The 25,115-nt window shown below is 42.9% G+C and overlaps 1 protein-coding gene across 3 annotated transcripts in view; it reads right to left on the bottom strand.

The window, feature by feature from the left end:
• LRRC31 (leucine rich repeat containing 31) overlaps positions 1–25,115 on the bottom strand; it is a 115,899-nt gene that overhangs the window by 43,038 nt on the left and 47,746 nt on the right. For 2 of the 3 annotated variants that reach the window (XM_070406835.1, XM_070406834.1), the window contains 3 exons: positions 18,582–18,823; positions 9,332–9,441; positions 7,048–7,165 (listed from right to left, as the gene is read on the bottom strand). The gene's annotated coding sequence lies outside the window, so the exon portion shown is untranslated. The remainder of the gene's footprint in view (positions 1–7,047; positions 7,166–9,331; positions 9,442–18,581; positions 18,824–25,115) is intronic. The other variant, XM_070406836.1, reaches the window with a different exon arrangement.

The raw sequence follows: 25,115 nt of genomic DNA, 5'->3' as shown, positions 1-25,115 counted from the left end.
TTGTGGTGGGCACAGGGGCGGGTCTTGGCCCATCCTCCTTGCCCCGACTCGGCCCCTCCTGCTGTGGCCCCTGGTCCCCTCTCTGCTGGCAGTCCCGCTCCCGCCGCTGCCGCTCCCACACACTGATGGCTCCAGCCCCTCTCGCACCTGCTGATGGTGCGAAGCAATTGGGGCTGGCACCAGCCGTTGGCACCCACTCACTGTGCCAAGTGATCGGGACTGGTGCTGGCAGTGAGTGTGAGAGGCAGCTGCCAGCCCTGATCACCTCTGAGGAGCAGGGGAAGTGGAGAAGCCCTGAGGGGCGATCGGGGCCAGCAGCCACCACTTGCACTTGCTGAGTGCACTGAGCTATCGGGGCCAGCGCCGGGCACCAGCAGCGGGTGTGAGCAGCAGCTCTGGTGCAGGCAGCAGGTGCGAGCACCGGGTGGGACCGTGGTGTGCAGGAGCAAAGAACTTTCAGTAACCACCAGAGGCTCTCCCCGATGACAGCGACCAGCACCCCACCTTGGTCTGGCACCCCCGCTCACCTGCTCCACCATCCCGCCTCGGCCAATGCCCACCATGTTCTGCACACAACCCCTGGTGGTCAGCGCACATCATAGCGACTGGTTGTTGTGTCGTTTGGTCTATTTGCATATTAGTCTTTTATTATATAGGAAGGTGTTCTCCCTGTATGCATATCTGTGTCAAAATTTCCTTTGTAGCCCAGCTGGTGTGGCTCAGTGGTTCAATTCCCAGTCAGGGCACATGCCCGGGTTGCAGGCTCAATCCCCAGTGTGGAGTGTGTAGGAGGCAGCTGATCAATTATTCTCTCTCATCATTGATGTTTCTATCCCTCCCTTCTTCTCCCTTCCTCTCTGAAATCAATAAAAATATTTTTTAAAAAGTTTTTAAAAATCCCTTTTTATAAGGATTTCTGTTCTTTGCTTATGGCCTACCCTAATTACCTCATTTTAACTTGATTATTTCCATAAAGGGCCTCTCTCCAAATAAGGTCACATTCTGAGCTACCAGGGTAGGACACCAACGTATAAATTCTGAGGGAATGCAATCAACCCATAACACTGCATGGCCTTTGTTTCCCCAGACCTCCCTGTCCTTGGGGACAATTGCACTCCAGTGTGGGGAAGGAGTCTACAACTCAGCTTAGACCCTGAGTTTTCCAAGGAAGTCACTGGGATAGGAAGCCCCAAGAAACTAGGCTCCCCAGTTTTCTGTTGGCTCGGGGTCAGCCCTCCTGGTCTTGCTCCTGGAGCTTTCTCAACACAGCTGTGGTTCGTGTTGCCTGGTCTGTCTCTTGGTGGCCTGGTTCAAGGGCTGTTACTTCCCTATCACTGGAATATGGTTCTTGGCTCTGTTTCTTTCACCACACTACTCCTTAAAGCCGAAGAAGCATTCTCCTCTGCCAGCAAATAGCTTTTTTTGTTTTTTCTTTGCTAAACTTCCAGTGGCCTGGCCTTACACTACTATCAGATGCTTTGAGCCCCCTTTGAAAAGTAGCCTGCTCCTTTTGGAGGGACTTGGGATATAGTCCCCAGATGTAGAGAAATGCGGGCAGATAATAGAGTACTTCTCCCCTATTGCACTTGAACTTTTCCCGGGGGCCGATTTTCCTTCCCTCATTCAAGACATAGATCATTCTCAGGACACCCCGAACCCCCTAAGTTAAGGGCAGCCTTCATCTGGTACTCTTGGAGTTTGTAACTTTCCAAAATTCACATTCTCATTTTTCCAAGACCCTGAGGGGCTCTCATGCAAGTAGACATCCCAGTAGCCTCCTGTGATACTCAAGATTTCCCAGGCCAATGTGCAAAGGAGGTATCATCCATCCAGCTCTCAGTGTATGAGAAACATCTTCACCTGCTCTTTGGAATCCCAGAACAAGCCAAGGAAAGCCTTGCCCTTTCAGACATGTAAAGCAGAGTTCCACCTAGACTGGATGCATTCCTAATCGCGATGCTTCCAAAATTAGAGCTAGAGAGATGGCAGCTATGGACTCAGGTTCCCTTAGCTAAAGGGCACCAGACAGCATTAGCACAGAACTTTCAGACACTTGCGCTCACCTTGTGTTTTCTGAGAGCGGACGGTCCTATCCCAGGTCACCAAATAATAGTAATAACTGCATGCTTTGAGACCTCAACTGCAAGAAAAAGTGAGTCACCTGCGGAGACGGGACCAGGAGCAGGAGAACCAAGAAAAGGCCCAGAAATCCCAGTGGCACATCCCTGGGATGCAGTGTGGAAGGAAGGAAGTTTGGCTTCGGTTCACTCAACTCCAGCCTAAAGCAGTGTGTGTGGGGGTGGAGCTTATAAAGCCAGACAGGCTTGGGTTCAAATCCCACACGCCATCTCTTACTGGCAATGCAAGCCTGATGGTAGCTTTGCCTCAGCATCCTAGTCTGTAAAATGAAAGTAATCAGAATACCTGCCTGACAGGTCTGCTGTAATGAGTGCACCAGAGGGTGTGAGCAGTACCCTGCATAGTGCTTAGTACAGAGGATATGCTCCATAAATGTCAGCATTGTTGTTATATTAAGTCTGAGGTGCCCTCGTGTCCTGAGGCTCTGTTCTGGGGAAGAAACAAAGATAACTCCTTTGGCCGTGGATGCTGCGTTTATGGACAAAGAATTCCCTCTCTCTAAACTCAAATGAGCCCCTTCCAGTCAGTGTGAGCCTATGAAACACAAGCTGGCCCCTTTCTCCAAAGGCTGGGGCAGAGCTGCTGAATTCCTTTGGCATTTTGTAAGACGGAGGCTCATTTTCCAACATTACATTTCATCGTCACCCTCTCTTCACACCTCCTGCAAACTCAGCAGAAGATGGCTCGCTCGTCAGTCTCACCACATAAAACAAACATCCACAAAAGTGGAATTGTGTCCCGGAAGGCACGGCTGGAAGGACTCGGGTCCCGGGCTCTCTCTGATTGCAGGTGCTGACAATGCAGCCTTTTCCTTGCAAGTCACAAGCCTGAAACTCTAGCCGCAGCCACCCAGGTCAAAAGGCCGTCGCCATGGTTTCTGAGGCAGGAGCAGAGGCAGAAATTCCATTTTTGCACTAATAGATGGAAAGGATAAGCGATCGCCCTGCTTCTCTTCGTGTGTCTTTAGAAGGGCAACAGGTGAAGAGAAAAGAGAAATACTAGGGAGAAGAAAAACGAATGCATTTACCCTAGGGACAAAAGAGAAAATCACTTATTTTTCTCTTCTACCTAAATAATTCATCATTCCTACCAGAACATCACTTGACATGCTGGCAGTTGGTTGTATTTGCAATTAACTTCTCTCCCTGACTGACTGGTTTTTGCTCACGCCCCAGGTCCCAGACTCCCTACATGGGTGCTCTCTACGTGGGTGAACTGGTGGGTGAACCGTGCACCTTGGTTAATCAGCGCTGTGACCAGCCTCAGCCTGTTTCCCTCTGAAGGGTGTTTGCTCTTCCAGTCGAGGGAGCCCAGGTTTATGGCCCCAGGGTGTGGCACCAAGCATAAATCTTTGATCAGGGTTTGTCCCTGTTACGTCAAGGATAAATTAGTTAGGTTAGCTAATAATGGGGATACTTAGTTATTAATCTTTTGTAAATCTCAGCTGCAGTTTTAAAATATATATATTACATATATAAATAATACATTTTATTTTTATTGATTTCAGAGAGGAAGGGAGAGGAGAGAGAGGTAGAAACATCAATGATGAGAATCATTGATCGGCTGCCTTCTGCATGCCCCCTACTGGGGATTGAGTCCACAACCCAGCCATGTGCCCTGACTGGGAATCGAACCAGGACGGCCTGCTTCATAGGTTGACACTCTACCACTGAGCCACACCAGCTGGGCTCAGCTGCAGTTTTGAGCCAAGAGAACGACACTACAAAGAAATGAAAACAAAACGTACCTTTGTAAAATGGTGACTGATGTGTGTCAGTGTTTGTGCGTGTTGTTGGGGGGTGGGGAGGCCAAGGTGGGGTGTGCTCACTGGGTAATAATTACCAGGCTATTTTTCTTTCAAAGTGTCACAGATACATTTTCAAGCATTTTGCCTTTCCTCGTTTCCTAAAGCTTGACTCAAAGCGACAAGGTATTTAGAACCCATCTTTCGTTGATGAGTGTTAAAACCTCCGTTCTGCTGTAGGAGACATAACTTTGACATGACGGGGAAGGGCAGGAGACACTAAAATTTAGCTTAATTCCCCTGGGGTCTGAACTCCAGTTCTTAGGGCGGCGCCTACCACCAAAGACGTTCTTTCTGTTCCACATACCACCCTTATGAGTTGTGAGTGACACGGAAGGCAAGCTCTCCTTTTTTTTGCCCAATATCCTATTGCACTTTGCGGTCTCCATTATTTTAGCATCCATGTCATCACTAGTTACTCAGAGGACCAGCGCCCCGAGATTCAAAAGAACACAGACCCTGTCCTGGGGCATGAATGCTTTCAAGGAGGGCAGGAGGGTGAGCAAAGCCCCCACTGCAATGAAACAAGGTTGTAGTAGAGATAGAAACCTTTGTGATTTCAGATTTCCTTGGTCCTGCAGAGCAATGGTCATTCTCATTAGACCCAAAGCCCCTTCTTACAACCAACATTTTGAAATATCCCCTTAATATCCTGAAGTGGAATTCATAGATAATGCAACCTGCCTACACACTTCCAAAAAATCAATATCATGCCCTAACTAGAATATAAAGGAGAAAAGCAAGGAAAGTCATCTAATAGGTCATATGTATTTTATTTAACATGTAAATACCCCAGCACAGCTACACTGAGACATATGAAAAGTCAGCTGCTTGTACCCACTACATTGAAAATATCTTACCTAATTTTTATGTGTTTATATTACTGTGTTTAATATTCCATTTATTATGTATCAAAATAGTTAAAGGGTGTTTAATATAATAATGTGTTGTTATTTATAGACAACGGTCTATTTTTTATTTGACATTTTGAGATCAAATAAAAATTAGTATATCATAGATATTGTGAGGTTTTATATAGATAGAGAAATAAATACATGTAAATTAGTATATCATAGATATTGTGCGGTTTTATATAGATAGAGAAATAAATACATGTAGATAATGACTAAGAATGCAGAAAAATACAATGTGTTGATTTGGTGACTCAAATACCATGAATGGCTCTGTCGTCTGTGATGTGATCGGTTTTGTTATGATGAACAAGCACTTAATAAAGCTGGAGCACAAGGAAGATTCCACTTATATCATAGTTGAATACCTGGAAAATTCGGTGTGTGTCAACAACCATGCAAGAGAACGTCTTATAAAGTTCAGTTTTAAACTCTACCCATTTGTCTTCATAAATTCCCAACTAAACACTTTAAAATTGTGTGTGAGGCAATGCACTTCTTTGCTGAGAAGGCCTGTCCACACACACGGCAGGATGTCCCCTGTCCCTGTAACCATGCAAAACCTCACCACAGCATCTAAACAGGCAAATAGCCCGACTGGCGTGGCTCAGTGGTTGAGTGTCAACCAGGAGGTCACAGTTCGATTCCTGGTCAGGGCACATGCCCGGCTTGCGAGCTCAGTTCCCAGTAGGGGGCATGCAAGAAGCAGCCGATCAGTGATTCTCTCTCATCATTGATGTTTCTATCTCTCTCCCCCTCTCCCTTCCTCTCTGAAATCAATAAAAAAAATATTAAAATAAATAGATAAATAAATAAATAAATAATAAACAGGCAAACAACCAAAACCCACCACACTGCAGTGGTTCTCAACCTTCTGGCCCTTTAAATACAGTTGCTCATGTTGTGACCCAACCATAAAATTATTTTCATTGCTACTTCATAACTGTAATGTTGCTACTGTTATGAATCGTCATGTAAATATCTGATATGCAGGATGGTCTTAGGTGACCCCTGTGAAAGGGTCGTTCGACCGCCAAATGGGTCGCGACCCACAGGTTGAGAACCGCTGCTCCGCAGGGTCCCAAAAAGTTCCCGAGGAGGCGCCATTGTCCCCACCGAGAATCCCTGGCCTAGGATCCCTGCTTGCCTCTGAAGTTTAGTGGTTCTGTTTATATACTTCATTCCCGAACTTAATGTCATTAATTATTGAATGCCTGGTGTGTGCCTTGTCGTTGAGGCAGGCAAAGGTAAACTTGTGTCTTATTCCTTTACAAAGACTTTCACAGATTTATCCCTAATGCCTAGCACAGCCCCTGATACACACTAGGTGCTCAGTAAATACTTTTGAATGTATGCATATGCATGGGGAGGATGCTCAAAAAGTATCCTAGTAAATAAACATGAGTCTTCTCCTTGCATTCTAATTGGAGATGTCATACATTTCCAGCATCCTACTTGGGAAACGAAGAACAAGATGTGACAACAATGAAAGATCAGGACAATGTAATACTTCATTAAGGGGTGCATCTTATGGTAGAAGCTGTAAGCGTCATAAAGCGATAAGAGAAATTGCTGAGGTGCCGAGAGAAGGTTTAGCAGTCAGTGGAACTGGAGCGGGGCCCTGAAGGAAGGGTTGAACTTGGGTGAGAAAGGGGGAAGGCTTCCCAGAGAAACAGAGAGGAGGCTGGGCCCAGAGTCAAGAATGTGCAAGGTCGGAGTGAAGAGCAGGGCAGGGAGGCGCCTGGCTGGACTGGAAATGCAACAAGGTTCACATTAATGAGGTGTGGAAGCGCTGTGACTAGGTGTGCAGGGGCCAGATTTAGAAGGACTGTGAATACCAATTAGCTAAGACTTACTTGAAAGATTTTAAAGATTTTAAAATTGTACACTATTTTAGAAACCCAAGCCAAATGCTGACATTGTTGGGGAGTGTAAGGAATGTGGATGGCTGAGGGCAGAAGTGGTCTGAGCAGTGAGGTGCTCAGGCCAGTTCACAAGAGCGGATTATTCCATTTTCAGGAATTTGGTTGGTTGGTTGGTAAACACAGCCATTATTAAAAATCAAGCTATGTAGGCAGAATTAAATAAATTCTATTAAAATGAAGGTAATACATCCTCAAAACTCATCACTTCCTAATTATTTTACCACATTTTACTATTTCTATGCTTTTGAGGTTATTTACCAGTACGTACCAGAATGGTGGAAATGATGCAGAATGTTGTGCCGCTTGAAATCAGCCAAGGAGGGAGTATGAACACTACAGAAATCAGAAAATGCTACACATCACAGCTTGATCGGTCGTTTTGTTGACTGTTAAGAAGGTGACAGAGAAAATGTTAAGAAGCTAGATGAAAACTTTAAAACTGTGTCATGTCTCTAAGAACTGTTGCTTAGAACAAACCACAGAAAATTGAGGAAATCATTTTTCCAGTATTTAGAAATTTTTTAGCTTTATTTAGGTATAATTAACAACATTATAAGGTATTTAAAGTGTACAACATGATTATATGATATATATGATATGATTATATGATATATATATATAGTGAAAGTATTCTCCCATCAACTTAACATATCCCTCATCTCACATATTTGCCTTTGTTTTTGTTTTAAATTTTTATTAAATTGATTGGGGTGACATTGGTTAATACATATACAGTTTTCAGGTGCACAATTCTATAATACATCATTTATATATTGTATTGTGTGTTTACCTCCCAAAATCAAGTTTCCCTCCATCACCATTTATCCCCCTTTACTCTCCACTACCTCCCACACCTCCTTTCCCTCTTGTATTCACCACACTGTTGTCTGTGTCTGTTGGGGAGCACACGAGACTTGGTTGGAAAGTTTGTAAGGAGGACATTCTGAGAAAAGGGAAGTGTGTGGAAGTCCGCCTGCCCTGTTTATCGGAATTCTGACTTAGGGGAGACTTAGGGGAGTGCTGAAGGCAGTGCCCCTAATTATTCCTTGACCTTTCCAAACAAGTCTGTGCACATGCAGACCCCTGGGTGTTTACTGGAATCCTTATGCTTAATCTTTGTGTGTCCTTGCTTATAGGACACTACAAACACATGTGTCCTCCAAGGTTACTTATGCTACTGATTGTGTCTAAAAGATAAACTTCATCTCAAACTGCTGCTACAATAAAAGCCTAACAAGGCAGGCAATTGAGGCTGTCTGGTTCCTTTAGCCAGGCAGTCCCTTAGCCCTCTTTTCCCAGCCTTGTGTCGGAGTAATCCATTCAGCTGTCACTCTGGGTCTGCTGGTCATCCCGGGCATGTGTCTATGAGGGTTTTTTGTGTGTTTTTTTTCTTAATCCATTCACCTTTTCACCCAGTCCCCCAACCTCCCTTCCCTCTAACAGCTGCCAGTTTGTTCTCTGTAATGAGTCTGTTTCTATTTTGTTTCTTTATTTTGTTCATTAGATTCCACGTATAAGTGAAATCATATGATATTTGTCTTTCTATGACTGGTTTATTTCACTCAGCAAAATACTCTCTAGACCACCCATGCTGTTGCAATATTTGCCTTTCATTTGTTTGGTAAAAATATTTAAGTTCTACTCTCTTAGGAAATTTCAATATACAACAGGGCATAATCAACTATAGTCCCCATGCTTCACATTATCTCCTCGGACCTTATTCATCTCATAGATTAAGGTTTGTACCATTGTACCAACTTCTATTTCCCCTATTCCCAGCCCCTGGCAACCACTTTTCTACCTGTTTCTATGAGCTTGACTTCTTTAAGATTCTACATATAACTGATATCATTCTGTAGGGGGAAAAATACTTGTAAATTATATACCTGGTTAATATCCAGAATATATAAAGAACTACAACTTAACAACAACAACAACAAAGCAATCTAATTAAAAAATGAGCAAAGGACTTGAATAGACATTTCTCCAAAAGAAATAAACGAAGAGTCAATAATCAATCACATGAAAAGATGCTCCATTTCAGTAATCATTAGGAGGGAAATGCATATCAAAACCGCCTCATATCCAATAGGGTCACCATTATCAAAAATAGCAACAAAAACAACAAACCCAGAAAATAAAAAGTGTTGTGGAGAAATTGGAACCCTTGTGCACTGCTGATAGGAATCTAAAATGGTGCAACTGCTGTGGAAAACAGTATGGCAACTCCTCAAAAAATTAAAAAGAGAATGACCAGCCCTGGCCAGTATTCTCAGTGGTTAGAGCGTCAGCCTTGGACTGAATGGTCTCAGGGTCAATTCCGGTCAATGGCACAATACCTGGGTTGCAGGCTCAATTCCTAGCTTAGTCAGGCCTCATGTGGGAGGCAACAAATCAATGTCTATCTCACACCCATCTCTCTCTCTCTCTCTCTCTCTCTCTCTCTCTCTCTCTCTCTCCCTACCTCCTTCCCACTTTCTTTAAAAATCAATGGGAAAAATATCTTTGAGTGAGGATTAACAACAACAACAATAACAACAAAATAGAATTACCGTATGATCTAGAAATTCCACTTCCAGGTGGAATTAAAAGCAGGGTCTTGAAGAGGTATTTTCACAGCTGCTTTTTCACAATAGCCAAGAGACAGAAGCCACTCAAATGCCTATGAATGAGTGAATGAACAAACAAAAGATGTTATATACATAAAATGGAATTTTATTCAGCCTCATAATGAGAGGAAATTTTGACACATGCTACATGGATAAACCTTGACGACATTATGTTAGGTGAAATAAGCCAGTCACAAAAAGAATAAATACTCTGTGATTCCACTTACATGAGTTACCCAGAATGGTCAAAATCATGGAACCAGAAAGTAGAAAGTGGTTGCCAGGAGTTGGGGGTGCATGGAGAATGGAGAGTTATTTAATGGGTGTAGAACTTTAGTTTTGCAAGATGAAGAAAGTTCTGGAGATTGGCTGCACAACAGTGTGAATGAGCTTGCTATTGAACTGCACACTTAAAAATGGTTAAGATGGTAAATTTTAAGTTATATTTTATTATAGTTAAAAAAAGGTATTTCATGCCATGTGGTACTCATAAAAGTGACTCATTATTTATGTATAAAATGTTGACATTTGAGATTGCTTTGAAACAGGATACTGCTCACACCAGGAATCAGAGCACTACACTGGGGGTGAGGAAACCCGAGCCCACTTCTTTCTGACTTCATCAATGATCCACAACGTGTGAAACGCAGTTATTGAACCTTTTGAGGACTTGATCAAATGCCATTACTGCCTTCTAAAAAAAAGTAGATGTTTTAGGTATGGGTGAGGTAATATTTGTAAAACTACAGAGGCTCTTTACCAAGAAGAAGACTTTAAGTAAAGAAAAAAATATCATTAGCATGATTGTGCTACTTCTGTAAACATTATTACATTGTTCAAAGGAATTCTGTTCATTTTATCTGGTCAGGGCTAAATATCTATTAATGATAGACCCTTTGTCACAGTAAGTAATATTTAGTTTCCTGAAACCAATCTTTAAAAGTCTGCTTTGTACAACTGTTGAAATCTATCATTACAAGGACTTATTTTTGGCAGCAGGTCCTGGAGCTTTGGCTAATAGCAGTCAACTGAGGTAATTCCAGCTTACTTTTGCAAGTGTTCTAATGGCAGAAAAAAATATGTTACCCATGAATCATCATGACACCCAGCAGAACAGCTCAACGTTTTACAGGGCCGTAAGAGCATGGTAACTGTAGTTCCCATTTTCCAAGATCCACCCTTTATTGGGAATCTTTCTATTATTTGGAGATATACAAATAATTTGAAAAAGTCAAATTCCATTACAATTAATACCCACATAACAAAAATATGTTCAATTTTGGAAGTTTGTGTGGTTGGCCAAGTAATCTAGATTCAGGTCCCTGGAAGAGTTTTTATACTGTGATCTTTGTTCCACCACCACTCCCCCCAAAAAAACCCAAACCAAAAAGCAACAACAAAAACTACTAGTAAGCAGACAGAAACCAAGATGGCAGCATAAGTAAACACCTGAAATTGCTGCCTCGCACAACCACTTCAAAACTACAACTAAAGACAAAACAGACATCACCCAGAACCACAGGAAGGCTGGCTGAGTGGAAATTCTACAACTAGAAGGAAAGAGAAAAGCACACTGAGACTCAGAGGAGGTGTGGAAATAAAGTACAGAGGTCCTCAGAAAGGGCTGGCAATGGAGGACGCCGGTGTCTTTTCCAATCAGGAGGGAGTCTCAAGCTCCCAACAGCCCTGACTCCAGTTCCGGGCGAGTCTCTGGGGACCCACACTCATACGGGGAGAAACTGGACTGTCTGGCAGCGGGCAGAACTCGAGGGCGGCTTTCTCTCAGAGGTGCTTGCAGCAATTACCGTGGGACACTGAGACCCGGGAGCCTCTTAGGGCAGGACTGAGGACCAGCCATAGCTGTTTGCTCCGCCCTGTTGATTCCCTGAGACCCCGCCCCACCCAAGCTGAGAGTAGAGCCTTTTGCATATGAATGGGCTGGCCCTTTGAGATCTAAAATTACCTAACAAACTGCAGCTGGGTCAGAGAAAACCAGAACATCCAAAAGAAGGCTCAAGGCCCCACAGCAGCTTGCATTGCTTCACAGCTGGGCCTCATCTGAGCACCTCCAAACCCCAAACAAGGAAGAGGAATCTGCAAATCTCTCCATAGCTCCTGCTGGGTAGCCTCAGGCAGAGGCTAAATTAGCACCTCCTTAGAGATCCAAGAGCCAGTGTACCCAGTGATCAGAGTGGGACCATCCAGATTACAACTCCTCAGATTTATAAGGGACACACTCAAGGGGCAGACTCAGTGAGCACCAAAGCCCCACTGAAGCAAGTCTTGCCCCATAAGGGTGTCTTCAGCACAGAAGTTCTCCCACTGTAGACACAGCTGATTCTCACAATTGGCCTGGAAGTCAATTCCTCCCAGTGATACCAACAACAATCAAGGTTTAACTATAACAAGACTGTGCACACAGCCCACAAAGTGGTGCACCAAGAGTGTCCACCTCAGGTAATTGGGGAGACTGAGCCACTGAGTCCTATAGGACACCTAGCACACAAAGCCACTCTATCAACACAGGGAAGCAGCCAAAATGTGGAGACAAAGAAACAGATCACAAATGACAGAAATGGAGGAAAGCAAATTATTGGATATAGAGTTCAAAACCACGGTTATAAGGTTTATCAAGAATTTTCTAGAAACCGTCGATAAATTTAGTGAGACCCTCAAGGATATGAAAAAGGACCAACTAGAAATTAAGCATACACTGACTGAAATAAAGAATAATATACAGAGATCCAACATCAGACTAGAGGATCCCAAGAATCAAGTCAAAGATTTGAAATACGAACAAGCAAAAAATACCCAACTGAGAAAGAAAAAAGAATCCAAAAATATCAAGATAGTGTAAGGAGCCTCTGGGACAGCTTTAAGCATACCAACATCCGAATTATAGGGGTGCCAGAAGAAGAGAGAGAGCAAGATATTGAAAACCTATTTGAAGAAATAATGACAGAAAACTTCCCCTACATGGTGAAAGAAATAGACTTACAAGTCCAGGAAGAGCAGAGAACCCCAAACAAAAGGAATCCAAAGAAGATCACACCAAGACACATCATAATTAAAATGCCAAGGGCAAAAGACAAAGAGAGAATCTTAAAAGCAGCAAGAGAAAAAAAGTCAGTTACCTACAAGGGAGTACCCATATGATTGTCAGCTGATTTCTCAACAGAAACTATGCAGGCCAGAAGGGAGTGGCAAGAAATATTCAAAGTGATGAATACCAAGAACCTACAACAAAGATTACTTTATCCAGCAAAGCTATCATTCAGAATTGAAGGTCAGATAAAGATCTTCACAGGTAAGAAAAAGCTAAAGGAGTTCATCACCACCAAACCAGTATTATATGAAATGCTGAAAGGTATTCTTTAAGAAGAGGAAGAACAAGAAAAAAAGGTAAAGATAAAAATTATGAACAACAATTACATATCTATCAACAAGTGAATCTAAAAATCAAGTGAATAAAAAATCTGATGAATAGAGTAAACTGGTGAATATAATAGAATCAGGGGCATAGAAAGGGAGTGGACTGACAATTCTCGGGGGGGGGGCGGGAGGAAGGGGTGTGGGGGGGGGGGAAGAGACTGGACAAAAATCGTACACCTATGGATGAGGACAGTGGGGGCAGGTAAGGGCAGAAGTTGGGGTGGGAACTGGGTGGAGGGGAGTTATGGGGGGAAAAAAGAGGAACAACTGTAATAATCTGAACAATAAAGATTTATTTTAAATAAATAAATAAATAAATAAATAAACTACTAATAAGCAATTTACAAGTGCAATTGTTTGAATTGATTTTCCTGTTTGAAGAGAAAATGTCATTTCTTCATGTTGCCTAGCAAACTTTCTTTTCTATACCTTGTTAATTATTTTTCCTGCTTAGTATTTATGCTATATCAGTGGTGAAGAGAGAGGATCAGGGGAGTCATGTAGAAGAAACAAAAGTCATTTGCAAAACATTTTTTGATAAATTGTAAGCAAGAACCATGTCTTTGGCGTATAGTTCTCATGGTGCTCAGCATTTTATGGCCATTAAAATCAAATGATATTTTAAAAGCCCTTTGCCATGCGGGATATCATTTTTTAGTGTTACTTTTTTCAGGGTTCATGGCTTTCTAAATCTTAGAATGATTTTAAGTGATAAAACAAGTTAATAAGTAATCTTATATTTTAATGGGGATATTAAGGAAAGTGAGACTTTTAAAATTAGGGAAATTAAGAAAAACAACTGTTAAAACTAGTATCTAAAGAAACAAAAACCTTTGTTGATTGTCTTTCTTATCTTACTATTTCCAAACTATTGTCCACTTGTGCAATATATACAGAGTAGGGCAAAAGTAGGTTTATAGTTGTTTGTATGGAAAATAATACAATAATACAACAAAAATAAACTGTGTTTCGTGTACTCACAATTGTAAACCTACTTTTACCCCATCCTGCCTGAGCAAGAGATGAATCAAAGTTCACTGGTTCAATGCCATTGCCTTCATAACAATACAGTAATATATTTCATAGATATGAATATATGCAAATTGATGTGATGTATGTTATAATAAATATTTTCATTTGTACAAGGCTTGCTAATTGTTAGAAGCATTATAAGACAGGATCTAACAATTTCAGAAGAATGTATTTAATGCTGCCACCATATTTTTAACAAATGAATCACAATATCATTAAGCTAGAGATCCCAATTTTTTAGTTTTCTTAAATCATGCTCACAGTTGTACATCAGGAAAGTCCCAGAAAGTCAGGAAGAAGGTGACCTACCCTTTGATTCCAGGGGCACCGGGGCATCTATATTTTGGGCAAAGAAAGGGAGAACAGATGAAGAAGGATATTTCCTATTCTTTCTTTTTGTTACATGAAAAAAAAAAAGTGTTCTTGGAATAAATCCCATTGCACTCCATTTCTATACTTACATGATTAATTTCCAGAAATAGAGCTGTCAACACTACAGGAGAAAATAATTTCAAGGGCTTGGTGGATCAGAAATGTGTCAGCATCAAAACAAATGATGATTTAAAATAGTTCAAAAACAATTTTTATTTTTCAGTGTATCCTCACCACACCCAGAAAAGTCACTGATGTTAAGTCAGTAAGAGATTTAGCAAGAACAGAATTTGAAGCTAAATTAAATAGATAGAGATGATACAAAGATGTGAAGCTACAAAGGCAGAAGCCACTTCTTAAGATGGCTCAGAGGTGGGGCCATGAGGTTTATTGCCACAGGAAGGGAGGGGGTGAGAACTTTCATCAATGAAGAAGCTGGGGTAGGCTGGCTTTGAGTCCCACACTTTCTTTTTTCATTTACTTAGTTGAGACATTTGAACTTAAAACTAGGCTTTGTACAGAGAGAATGGATAACTTAATTCCAGATCATCCCCACTGGTTAGCATATCAAGGGCTGGGACTGGAGGACTGCTCACAGTTGTACATCAGGAAAGTCCCAGAAAGTCAAGAAGAAGGTGGCCTACCCTTAGATTCCAGGGGCACCGGGCATTCTAGAGTCCAGGACAGCAGTGCTGTGCTAGGTGAGCACAGAGGACTTTTGCTACACGCCTCATGTGATTTCCTGGAGGAACACTTCTCAGCTAGTGCCCTGGCGCAATCCAGCATTGCCAAGAGGCCAGGCAGAGAGAGCCTGAATTAGCTTCTCTGAGCGACCCTGAGTGGCATGAATGGAAGGCCCTAGAAGTGTCTGCATCCCCTTGGGTGCTAAAAGAATAGTAGAGACGCAGTCTGGGAAGCTTGCTAGAGTGGGTCTCCCGTGCCGTGCAAAAATAACTCTGTGGTCAAGGGCTACAGGAGATGCATGGCCAATCCGCAGTGTCAGATGCTGAGGCAGCAGGCAGTGATGCTGCACTGGGAAGCCAGCAGGGCCCTGAGCCTGCGGGAGCACCAGGAGAGCAGAAGGGAAGAATATGGTCCCTCAACTCTCTCTGAGATCCCCTCCTCCACTCCTTCACCACAAAGGCACTGCAAGCTGTCCACCCCTCAAACCAGGTGCCATCTCAAGGAAGAAAAGGAGATGGAGAAAAAATCCAAGGGTGATAATTTAATCTTGGAATTGACCATGTTACCTGAGAAACACTGATTCTTTATAGTATTGGGTAGGTTTAATTTACCAGATTGCACTAAGCATAGTTTCTCACCTCTTATCCAGAGAGTAGGACCTTGGGAGGAGGCTAGACCAGATGCAGGAAAATAAAGAGGCTTTTCTTTGACTGAGTGTAGGGTACAAATTTACAACAAATCACCCCCAAGGCCACTGCTAGCCTCTCATCCTCATCTGCTCCTCTCTTCCTGTGGAGCTTCTCCCAACCATTCTCAAACTAGCCAGGGCCTTCTGGGCCTGCCATTCCCCCTCCTCCGGCGTCACACCGTCAGAGAACCCAGTCCTCAGCACTGATCTTTCGCTCTCATTCAGCAACAGTCACCCCCAGGATAGACCAATCCGGTTGGACTGTAGTTGAGGTGCTAGAGCAGGAAGCTGCAGGCCCCTGCTGTGTTAGGAACTACCCTTCAGATGCAGTACTGTGTGTGGGTGTCTCAGGGGAGAGAGGAGCAACCGGCTCAGGAGAGCACTTGGGTGCTCAGGGCAGTGACTATCTTCCAACCACTATAGGAGAATTTCAGTATTTTAACAATCAGCACAGCCAGACTGGGATGTATTAACTGGATACCAGAAGCTTCTATATCTTCTCTCCCTCTTCCAATCAGAGTCCAGACTCTCCAGAAGTCCACTATTTCTCTTACGCCTTCCATGTCAAGGCTCTTGACCTTCCTTCCTTCTTTCCTTCCTTCTTCCTTCCTTCCTTCCTTCCTTCCTTCCTTCCTTCCTCTAGTCTCAACCCCAACCTCATAGCAGGAGCTGGTATAGGGGAGTAAGAGAAGTAACAACTGCAAGTGGGGGTCTGGAAACTCATCCAGTGTTGGATCAGGAGAAATCCTGTCACTCATGAACCCACCGGCACTCTGAGCACATTTCCAGAGCAGAATTATAAATGGTAGATTCACATTGAAATGAGGACTGCTGTTACACCGCTAGATAGGGTCATATGGGCTGCCAGGAACTTAAATGAACTTTAGGATGTTGCTTGTATAAAAACAATGCGTTTACAAGTTCCCATTGAGCAATGTATAAACAAGCCTCTCAGACACAAGCTCTTCTAATTTGGGTATTATCAGAGTGATGAAATCTCTATGCATTTATTATTCCCTAGAGGCCTGATGCACTAAATTCATGCAAGAGTAGGCCTTCCTTCCCCCAGCTGCCAGCACTGGCTTCCCTCTGGCACCTGGGACCAGGGCTTCCCTCACAGAGGGAGGCCCCACCCACCTGCCGCAGCCCACGGGTCGGTGGCCTGGGCCTCCCTCTGCGGGGCTATCATGGGGCGATGGCTGGGCCCCCAACCAATCGCATTGCCCCATGCCTTGGCTGGCCTGGCACCAGTGGATGTCAGTCATAGTGTGGTCGTCTGGAAGGTGTTTTGGTCTAATTAGCATATCATGCTTTTATTATTATAGACTGGAGGCCCAATGCATGAAATTCATGCAAGGGGCTCGGCCCTCGCAGACCCAGCTGCCTGGGCCCTCGCAGCCCTGGCTTCATCCGGAATGTTGTCCAGACAGTTGTTCTGCTGTTTGGTCTAAGTAGCATATTAGCTCTTTATTATATAGGATTAGCAGAAACATCAAAGTATACATATAATACAATGAGAAAGACAGTTCAGTAAAGAGATTAAGGCAAAGGGACACTGATGTTAGAAAAAACAAGTTGAAGCCATAGGTAGTTTCCGGTTTTAAAATGCACGCCTAAAGGCAAGTGGAGCTTTACTGCTAGCCAACAGAAAGAAAAATTCACTGCTTACATAATTCCTGAGATGTTGTTTCGGCCCGATTTCTCTGGGAAATGCCCAATTATGCCTGGTACTGCAGGCTTGAGAAAAATCTCTCCCATGGATCCTCAGTTGAGGACTCCATGTAATGTCGTTACCTAACATCACAGCTAACACTTAGTGGGGACTATACAAGTACCTGTCTGCACTGTTGCCTTCACATCTCAAAAAACACTCTCTGAGACTCTTCTGAGGTGAGGAAAAGGTGGCTCAGAGAAGTTCAACAACTTGGCCAGGCCGTACAGCTCAGAAATGGTGGACCTGGGCCTTGACGGGGTCCGTGGTCACTGAAGTCCCTGCTGTTGTGCGCTGTTTTATGAGCGGTAACCCTAGAGTGACACCAGTCAGCACTTTCTGGTGTTTCTTACAATGGCCTCAATAGCCAAGGGCAAAAATGTGTGTCAACAAAGGAGCAAATTATCTTCAACAGGAAGCCTAAAGCATTACTTGTAACACTTTAACTTTTTTATATTAAATTTTGTACTTTCCACTTCTAGTGAATTAGTAGGAATAAAAAAAAAAGAATGTTATTTTTCAATGCTACAAATTCTCTATTTCTCTAGTAAATAAAACAAGTCGAATTTTCGCCCGAACTGGTTTGGCTCAGTGGATAGAGCGTCGGCCTGCGTATTGAAAGGTCCCAGGTTCAATTCCGGTCAAGGGCACGCACCTTGGTCGCGGGCACATTCCCAGTGGGAGGTGTGCAGGAGGCAGCTGATTGATGTTTCTCTCTCATTGATGTTTCTAACTCTCTATCCCTCTCCCTTCCTCTCTGTAAAAAATCAATAAAATATATATTTTTTTAAAAAGTCGAATTTTCAAAGTTCCATGTTTTCTCTTTTGTGTAGGTTGTAGCTCTCCCAGAGACTCTGAAGGGTTTTCTCACTGTCTGTGAGAAGTAAACTACACTTGTCAATGCGAGAAGATTCTTAAATAGTCTGCCACCTTTTGTTTAATTTTGCAGCTCCGTGGAAGGCAGCTTTGTTTTTTGTCCTACTTGCAAAAGGAACTTTTCCACTAACACCTGTTGGGAATATGAAATAGGCTGTATTTCCATCAAAGAAAAGCTTATTATTCATTTGCATAGTATTTTCCCTTTGTGTTGAAGGACGGCAGTAAGTGAATGCCCACAAAGCACCTCAGAGGCTAAAGAAGGATTACACTGAAGGCTAAACCCTGAGGCAGGTTTATGTTCCCTGTAGTGCACTTTCCTGGGGCTTAGCATCTTTTCTCCAGGCTGCCGAGGACACCGGAGGGCACCATATCTGTTGTGAAATAGGACTAATCACCTTAGCTGAGTTCGTATTTAAGGCCGGGGAAGTAACGGAGACTGTGTCTGCTGCAGTGGTCAGATGTGCTTTTCAACCTGCAGGCAGAGAAGCGTCTGCAATTGAAAGGCAGAAAGTCTTCCGATGGATTTTCCATGAGCAATGTCAACACCAAGACGTCTTCCCAGAGGATGTGAGTACACAAATCTACACACTGGTTAGTCCAGACCGAGGCTAGTCGCTTTTACCAAAAATGTTTGCATCTGTAAAGTAAAAGGACAATTTGATCTTAAAAGGAATATAATTCTATAGGAGGCTAATGAAAAATGGAGAAGTAAGAAAATAATCTTGTATAAGTATCATCAACAGCATTCCTCCCATAACCACTGGTAGGTACAAGAAATATATATGTATATATATATATATATATATATATATATATATATATAAAAAATAAAACACAGTACACTTCAGAAACACAAATTTATATAAAGTTTTATCTATAAATGTTATTGGCTCTGATACCAGCAGTATGGTAGCTAATAAGTTCTTATTTGGCTGAAGCTACTAACAAGTAAAGGTAATATACTGCTCCTGCCAAGTAAAGAACTAAATACTACCTTGCCTTAATTTTTTTTAAGTGAAGGCAAAAGGAAGTTTTAAAAGATAAAGCCAGTTTAAAGTTATATATAAATTTAAGTGTTTTGTCATCTTCAAATATATCAAGTACCTGCCTCTGTGTGTTACTGCTACATATTTACTGTACATTATTATTTTAATGGCTTCCCTCCCATTACTGCAGGTAACCATATTCCAAAAATTGTCATAATATATGGGCCATGAAGTGTCAAAGTAGATAATTTCAGGGGGGAAAAAACCCATTGAGGAATAAGCAGTTATAATCATGAAAATAATATCTTTTATGTTACTATTTCTTAACTCATTCTCTGCAACTATCTAAAATACCTGAAATTCAGTTCAACTATATGAGTACTGCTAGAATTTCTTTAGTCTATGTACGAATTTGTATATATTAGATTGTGGTTCACAATCTTTTGAAGGAAGGGAACATAATTTATACAAATTGTAATAGCACATAACGTATGTTAAATTCAAGTAGAAAAGGGATTACATAATTTCTACTTGCTTAATGATGTCAAAGGTTTATCCCTTGTGGCACAATATCTGCAAATGTGCCTAGGACTTTACATTTTAAGAAGGTGTGGATGGATCTAATGACAATGAGCTTCCAGAATGAAAAGAAATAAGTGGTGAGGGAACCATGCACATACCATTTGCCTTCACCAACACTTCCAGGGTATATTCACTGTGAGGAGCTATGTTTAGAAAGTGCTAAAGCACATGCCTCTAGTAAAAGTGAAATATATTTTACGGTCACTGCCAAATGCTTCTGTATTAAGTCTTTGCTGGCAGTACACTACAGTGATAACTCATTTTTGTTTATACTGTGCTAGAATAGCAGAAAAGGTGCTTATTGTTATTTAAAACCAAAATTAAGTCTAGCTGCCTTCATAAATGGGATGTTAATGGCTTAATTCAAACCAGTAGAAAAGAACTCTCTAAATTTCCTATCTTTGGTAAAGATGGGAAGGAAGGGAGTAAGTAGTGACCCAGAGTAGAGGGCTCATTGAGTAGAGGCTCAGAGCAGAGTCTGGGAGAGGGTCTGGAGAGGCCTCTGAAAAACAAAATGGGGAGAATTGGTTTGGAGTTGTTGGGGTACCAGCTGAAAGAAGGTCAAGGAAACGAACAAGAAACTAGAGCCTGACTTGTCAAAATGACCGAGAGGAATGGAAAAGTCATGTTCAATTTTAAGTTGTTTTTGACGCACACCCCCACTCCAATTGGTCAAAACCTCAGTAAAGTTGGCTACACACTGAGAGTGGTTTTATGTGGATATTGAGAGAAATGGACTGTATTCTGAGTCAGTGAGGCATGGGGTAAGACTGGGAGCCCCACAAGAGCAAAAATGTTTAGACAGAGTGCCCACAGGGATGAAATCCCCGGGAATGGGCAGAAGCCTTGTGGAAGATGTGGGACGGGAGCTGAAGGTGATAGCAGTCACTCAGATTTTAAGGAGCAATATCATTGTCCTATTATAAATTACTGTGATGCACATTTGGGATGGAGATATTTTATTTATTTATTTATTTATTTAATACATTTTATTAATTTTTTAATAAAATGGAGATATTTTAAACTATTTCTTCCACTTGAAATGAGTGCTTGGCCGAAACCGGTTTGGCTTAGTGGATAGAGCGTCGGCCTGCGGACTGAAGGGTCCCGGGTTCGATTCCGGTCAGGGGCATGTACCTGGGTTGCGGGCACATCCCCAGTGGGGATTGTGCAGGAGGCAGCTGATCGGTGTTTCTCTCTCATCGATGTTTCTGACTCTCTATCTCTCTCCCTTTCTCTCTGCAAAAAATCAATAAAAAATATATTTAAAAAAAAAAAAAAAAGAAATGAGTGCTTGGATAATTTTAGAATTCCCCTGTAATCTTCTCAAGAACTATGTGATTCTAGAATTAGAACAATCAAATATTTTATGCCAATTTATTCATCTAGTCTTACCTTCAACTTTATTTCAATTAACAAATGTATTTTGAATATTGTTACAATAATTGGTAGTTTATTGTATTTAACACAATATTTTATATAACCATTCTAAAACTTTTCTTGTATTGGATATAAAAATAGGTTTTTCACACTTCTAACTATAGCTATGAGAAAATAGCATGATGTCTTTTATTACAGCTAATTTTTCTGTTAGAAGTATCTACACTAATAAAAGAGAAACATGGTAATTAGCATACAACCGCTACCCTTTTCATTGGCTAATCAGTGAGTATATGCAAATTAACTGTCAGCCAAGATGGTGGCTAATTTGCATATGTCGGCTCTAAGCCACAGACTGAGGCTTTAGGCCTGGGTAAGGGAGGAGCCAGCCAGCGATCCTTGAGCCAGCGATGGTTGATGGCAGCGATGGCGGGGGAACTGGGGTGGAGCCAGCCAGCGATCATAGATGGCAGCGGCGGAGGGGAGCTGGGGGTGCCCTAGCCCAAGCCTAAAGCCTCAGCCAGAGGCTTTAGGCTTGGGCTGGGGAGGAGCCAGCCAGTAATCCTTGATGGTGGTGGCGGCCCGAACCGGGGCGCAGCCAGCCAACGATCCTTGATGGCCACGGTGGCTTGGAGCTGAGGGTGCCCTGGCCCAGGGCTAATGACTCGCCAGAGGCGTTAGGCCTGGGCAGGGGCCAAACCAGCAATTGGTGTGAACTACAGAGGAAACACCTTTTCTTACTGCTGATTGGTTAAGCTCCCTGTATGCCACTGGTAATATTCTTAGTAACTTGGGTAATATGAGTCCAAAAAGTGATCTAGGGTTTTTTTTACCACACTCCTGGAGAAAAAAATGAAGGTCTGCTGCTGGAGGGTTAATAAATGTCATATCCTGTCCTAGCCAGTTTGGCTCAGTGGATAATGCCTCGGCCTGCCCAACGCAGATTCTGGGTTCAATTCTGACCAAGGGCATGTACCTAGGTTGCAGGTTCCTCCCTGGCTCCGGCCCAGGTCAGGGCTCATGCAGGAGGCAACCAATCAAAGTGTTCCTCTCACTTTGATGTTTCTCTCTGTCTTTCCCTTTCTCTTACACATTCTCTAAAAATCAATGGAAACATATCCCCAGGTGAGGATAAAGAAAGAAAGAAATGTCATATCCTATGAAAGACACTTCTTGAAAATGCCTAAAGAAAGTTGTCATTTTTTCATGGTAAAGGGACTGGAGTCCGTGTTGATGAAAACACCTTGGTGGCTGCGGTGACTGGCAGTGGCTGCAACAGTGCGGTGATGGGGCTGGTGCCTTCCCCTGATCAGCCCGGTCGACTCCCACAAAGGGAGACCAGATTGTGGCTTTGGCCCACTCCCCAAGGGGAGCAGGGAGCAGGTAGTAGGACATCCCCTAGTGCTCCCAGTATGTGATAGGGGGCAAGCTGGGCTGAGGGAACCCCCTCCCCAGTGCACAAATTTTTGTGCACCGGGCCCCTAGTCTATATATATAAAAGCCCAACGACTGGAATGGCAGAAAGACCAGAACAACCAGTGGCTATGACACGCACTGCAACAGCCAACCAGCCTGATCCGGGCCCCAATCAGCCACCCCCCCCCCCCGCCCTGGCCCCCAACACCCCAATCAGGAGCAGGGCCAGCCAGCCAACCCTCCACCCCCCGCTGGCCTGGCCCAATGGGCCTCCATTGGGGTGGGCCAGCCAGTCCCCACCCATGCACAAATTTGGTTTGATAATGAAATGCTTTGGGGCAGCTCTTTTGGCCTTCCTAGTTTTAAAAATGATTTCCCATGCATTATTTTTAAAAACCAAAATATACTTAAAGAAGTGTGAAATATGCTTTAGCATTAACATGCTTTTCAGAACTCACATTAATATAGGACACTTAGGACTATGTGAAAATTGTTTTATACCTTAAACAAAAGACCTCTAAGGATATCTCCTTCTAATTTTAATTTAAGAATTTATGTTTTTTTTTCAAGAATTGTAGAAACACTTGATCTTCCTAATCTTCCTTTTTAATGTAAAAACTTACCAAATACAGCAGTTATTTTAAAATGTACTTATTTAGAATGAATACATCCTAGAATTCAAGCATCATACATGCAACAAATATTTTCTATATAATTGCTCAAAATCAGACTTGGCCAAACTCAAATTGCACTGGCTTTAATGAATAGTCATTTCATTCTGTTTCAGTGAGAAAATGAAATAGAATTAGATTTGCAGCTGGCTACTGTGAGCCATGCAAGCTTACAGTAAGTATCTGCTGACTTGGCAAGGCCTTCAGTTCATGAAGTTCATGTCTTACTACTACTGCCCTAATCAGTTGAGACAGAATTAGCACTAGCTAAGTCGCCTTTATGCTGCCTGAAGGAGTTTGTTGAGGTTAAGAGTCTGAAGACAGAGATTAAGGAGTCCTCATCCTCCTAAAGTGCTGGGCATCCCAGATTAGAGCTCTGGGTCAGAGGAATCCAGCCAAATGCAGACCTAAGCACAGGGCACTCCTGCATTGGGGATTACCAGACACGCCCCGCATTTAAAACGGATATCCCAGTCTGCATTTTGAATCAAGAGCATTTCATCTGCCATAGCAAAGTGACCTTGGTTCACAATTTGTCTACGTGTGTGTGTCTCTTTATAAAGAGAATACCCAGAAAACGTGAAAATTAGTATTTAAAGAATCATGACGCAGTATCTCCAAAATGGTGTATGTGCAGAAACTTAGATTTGGAGCTTCACGTATCTACCTGGCTGATGAAAGGAAAGATCTGGCCAATCCCAGAATATTTCCTTGGAAATGTCCTGATAGTATTTGCTTTAAAATATAATTTGGTCCAGGGGAGTGAAACTATTCTGTATTTTGGTGAATACATGTCATTATACACTTGTCAAAACCCATAGAATGTACAGCACTAAGCATGAATTCTAAGGTAAACTGTGGACTTTGGGTGGTGTGATGTGCCGATGTAGATTCATCAATTGTAACAAATGTTCCACTCCGGGGAAGGCTATAAATTGGTGGGGGAGAGGTATATGGCAAATTCTCTGTGCTGTCTACTCAATTTTGTTATGAACCTAAAAATATAAATATAAAGTTATTATTTATATATATATACTAGTGCCCCGGTGCACAGATTCATGCACATTGAAAGGAAATTAATTAGAAGGTGGCTGGTGGGGTGGAACTGGGCGAGATGGGCCTGCCCTGGAGCCAACCTCCCTCAGTCCCTCTCCAGCCAGCCACACCTGGGTTGGTGCCAGGGAAGGGCATCTGTGGAGTGAGCTGGTTCCCTCCGGCAGGTGGGGTCCCTTGGCCTGGCCTGGGGAGATCAGGCCAAAACTGGCTCTCCGATATCCCCTAAGGGGTCCCAGATTGCAAGAAGGTGGTTCTCGGGTGATGCACCCCGAATCAGGCTCTCTTCTCTCTGGTTCTGGGATGCATCACCCAAGAATCGCAGCTGCCAAGTCACCGCAGCTCGGCATCTCCTGCGTTGAGTGTCTGCCCCCTGGTGATCATTGCACTTCATAGCTACCAGTCGGATGGTCAGACGGTCACTTAGCCTTTTATATATATAGATATATGTATAATTTTGGAAAACAAAAGAAAACAGGCATAACCTGAAAAAAAACAAGGCATCTTAGTCCATTCAGGCTGCTGTGACAGAATACTATAGTCTGGGTGGCTTATAAACACAGAAAATCCCCGGAGGCAGGAAGTCCAAGGTGAAGGTGCCAGCAGATTCAGTGTCTGGTGAGGACCTTCTTCCTGGTTCACAGACGGGCATCTTCCTGTTGTGTCCTCATGTGGCAGAGGGGTCAGGGAGATCTCTGCGACCTCATTTCTAAGGGTACTAATCTCATTCATGAGGGCTCTACCTTCATGACCTAATCACCCCCAAAAGACACCACCTCCAACACCATCACATTGGGGATTAGGTTACAATATAGGAATTTGGGGAGAGGAAGGGGGACAT

Source organism: Myotis yumanensis, unplaced genomic scaffold, assembly GCF_028538775.1.
Source record: "Myotis yumanensis isolate MYYU_CA2020_CCGP unplaced genomic scaffold, mMyoYum1.0.hap1 SCAF_2, whole genome shotgun sequence".
Taxonomy (NCBI): domain Eukaryota; kingdom Metazoa; phylum Chordata; class Mammalia; order Chiroptera; family Vespertilionidae; genus Myotis; species Myotis yumanensis.
This window is presented reverse-complemented; position numbering and strand designations above follow the sequence as displayed.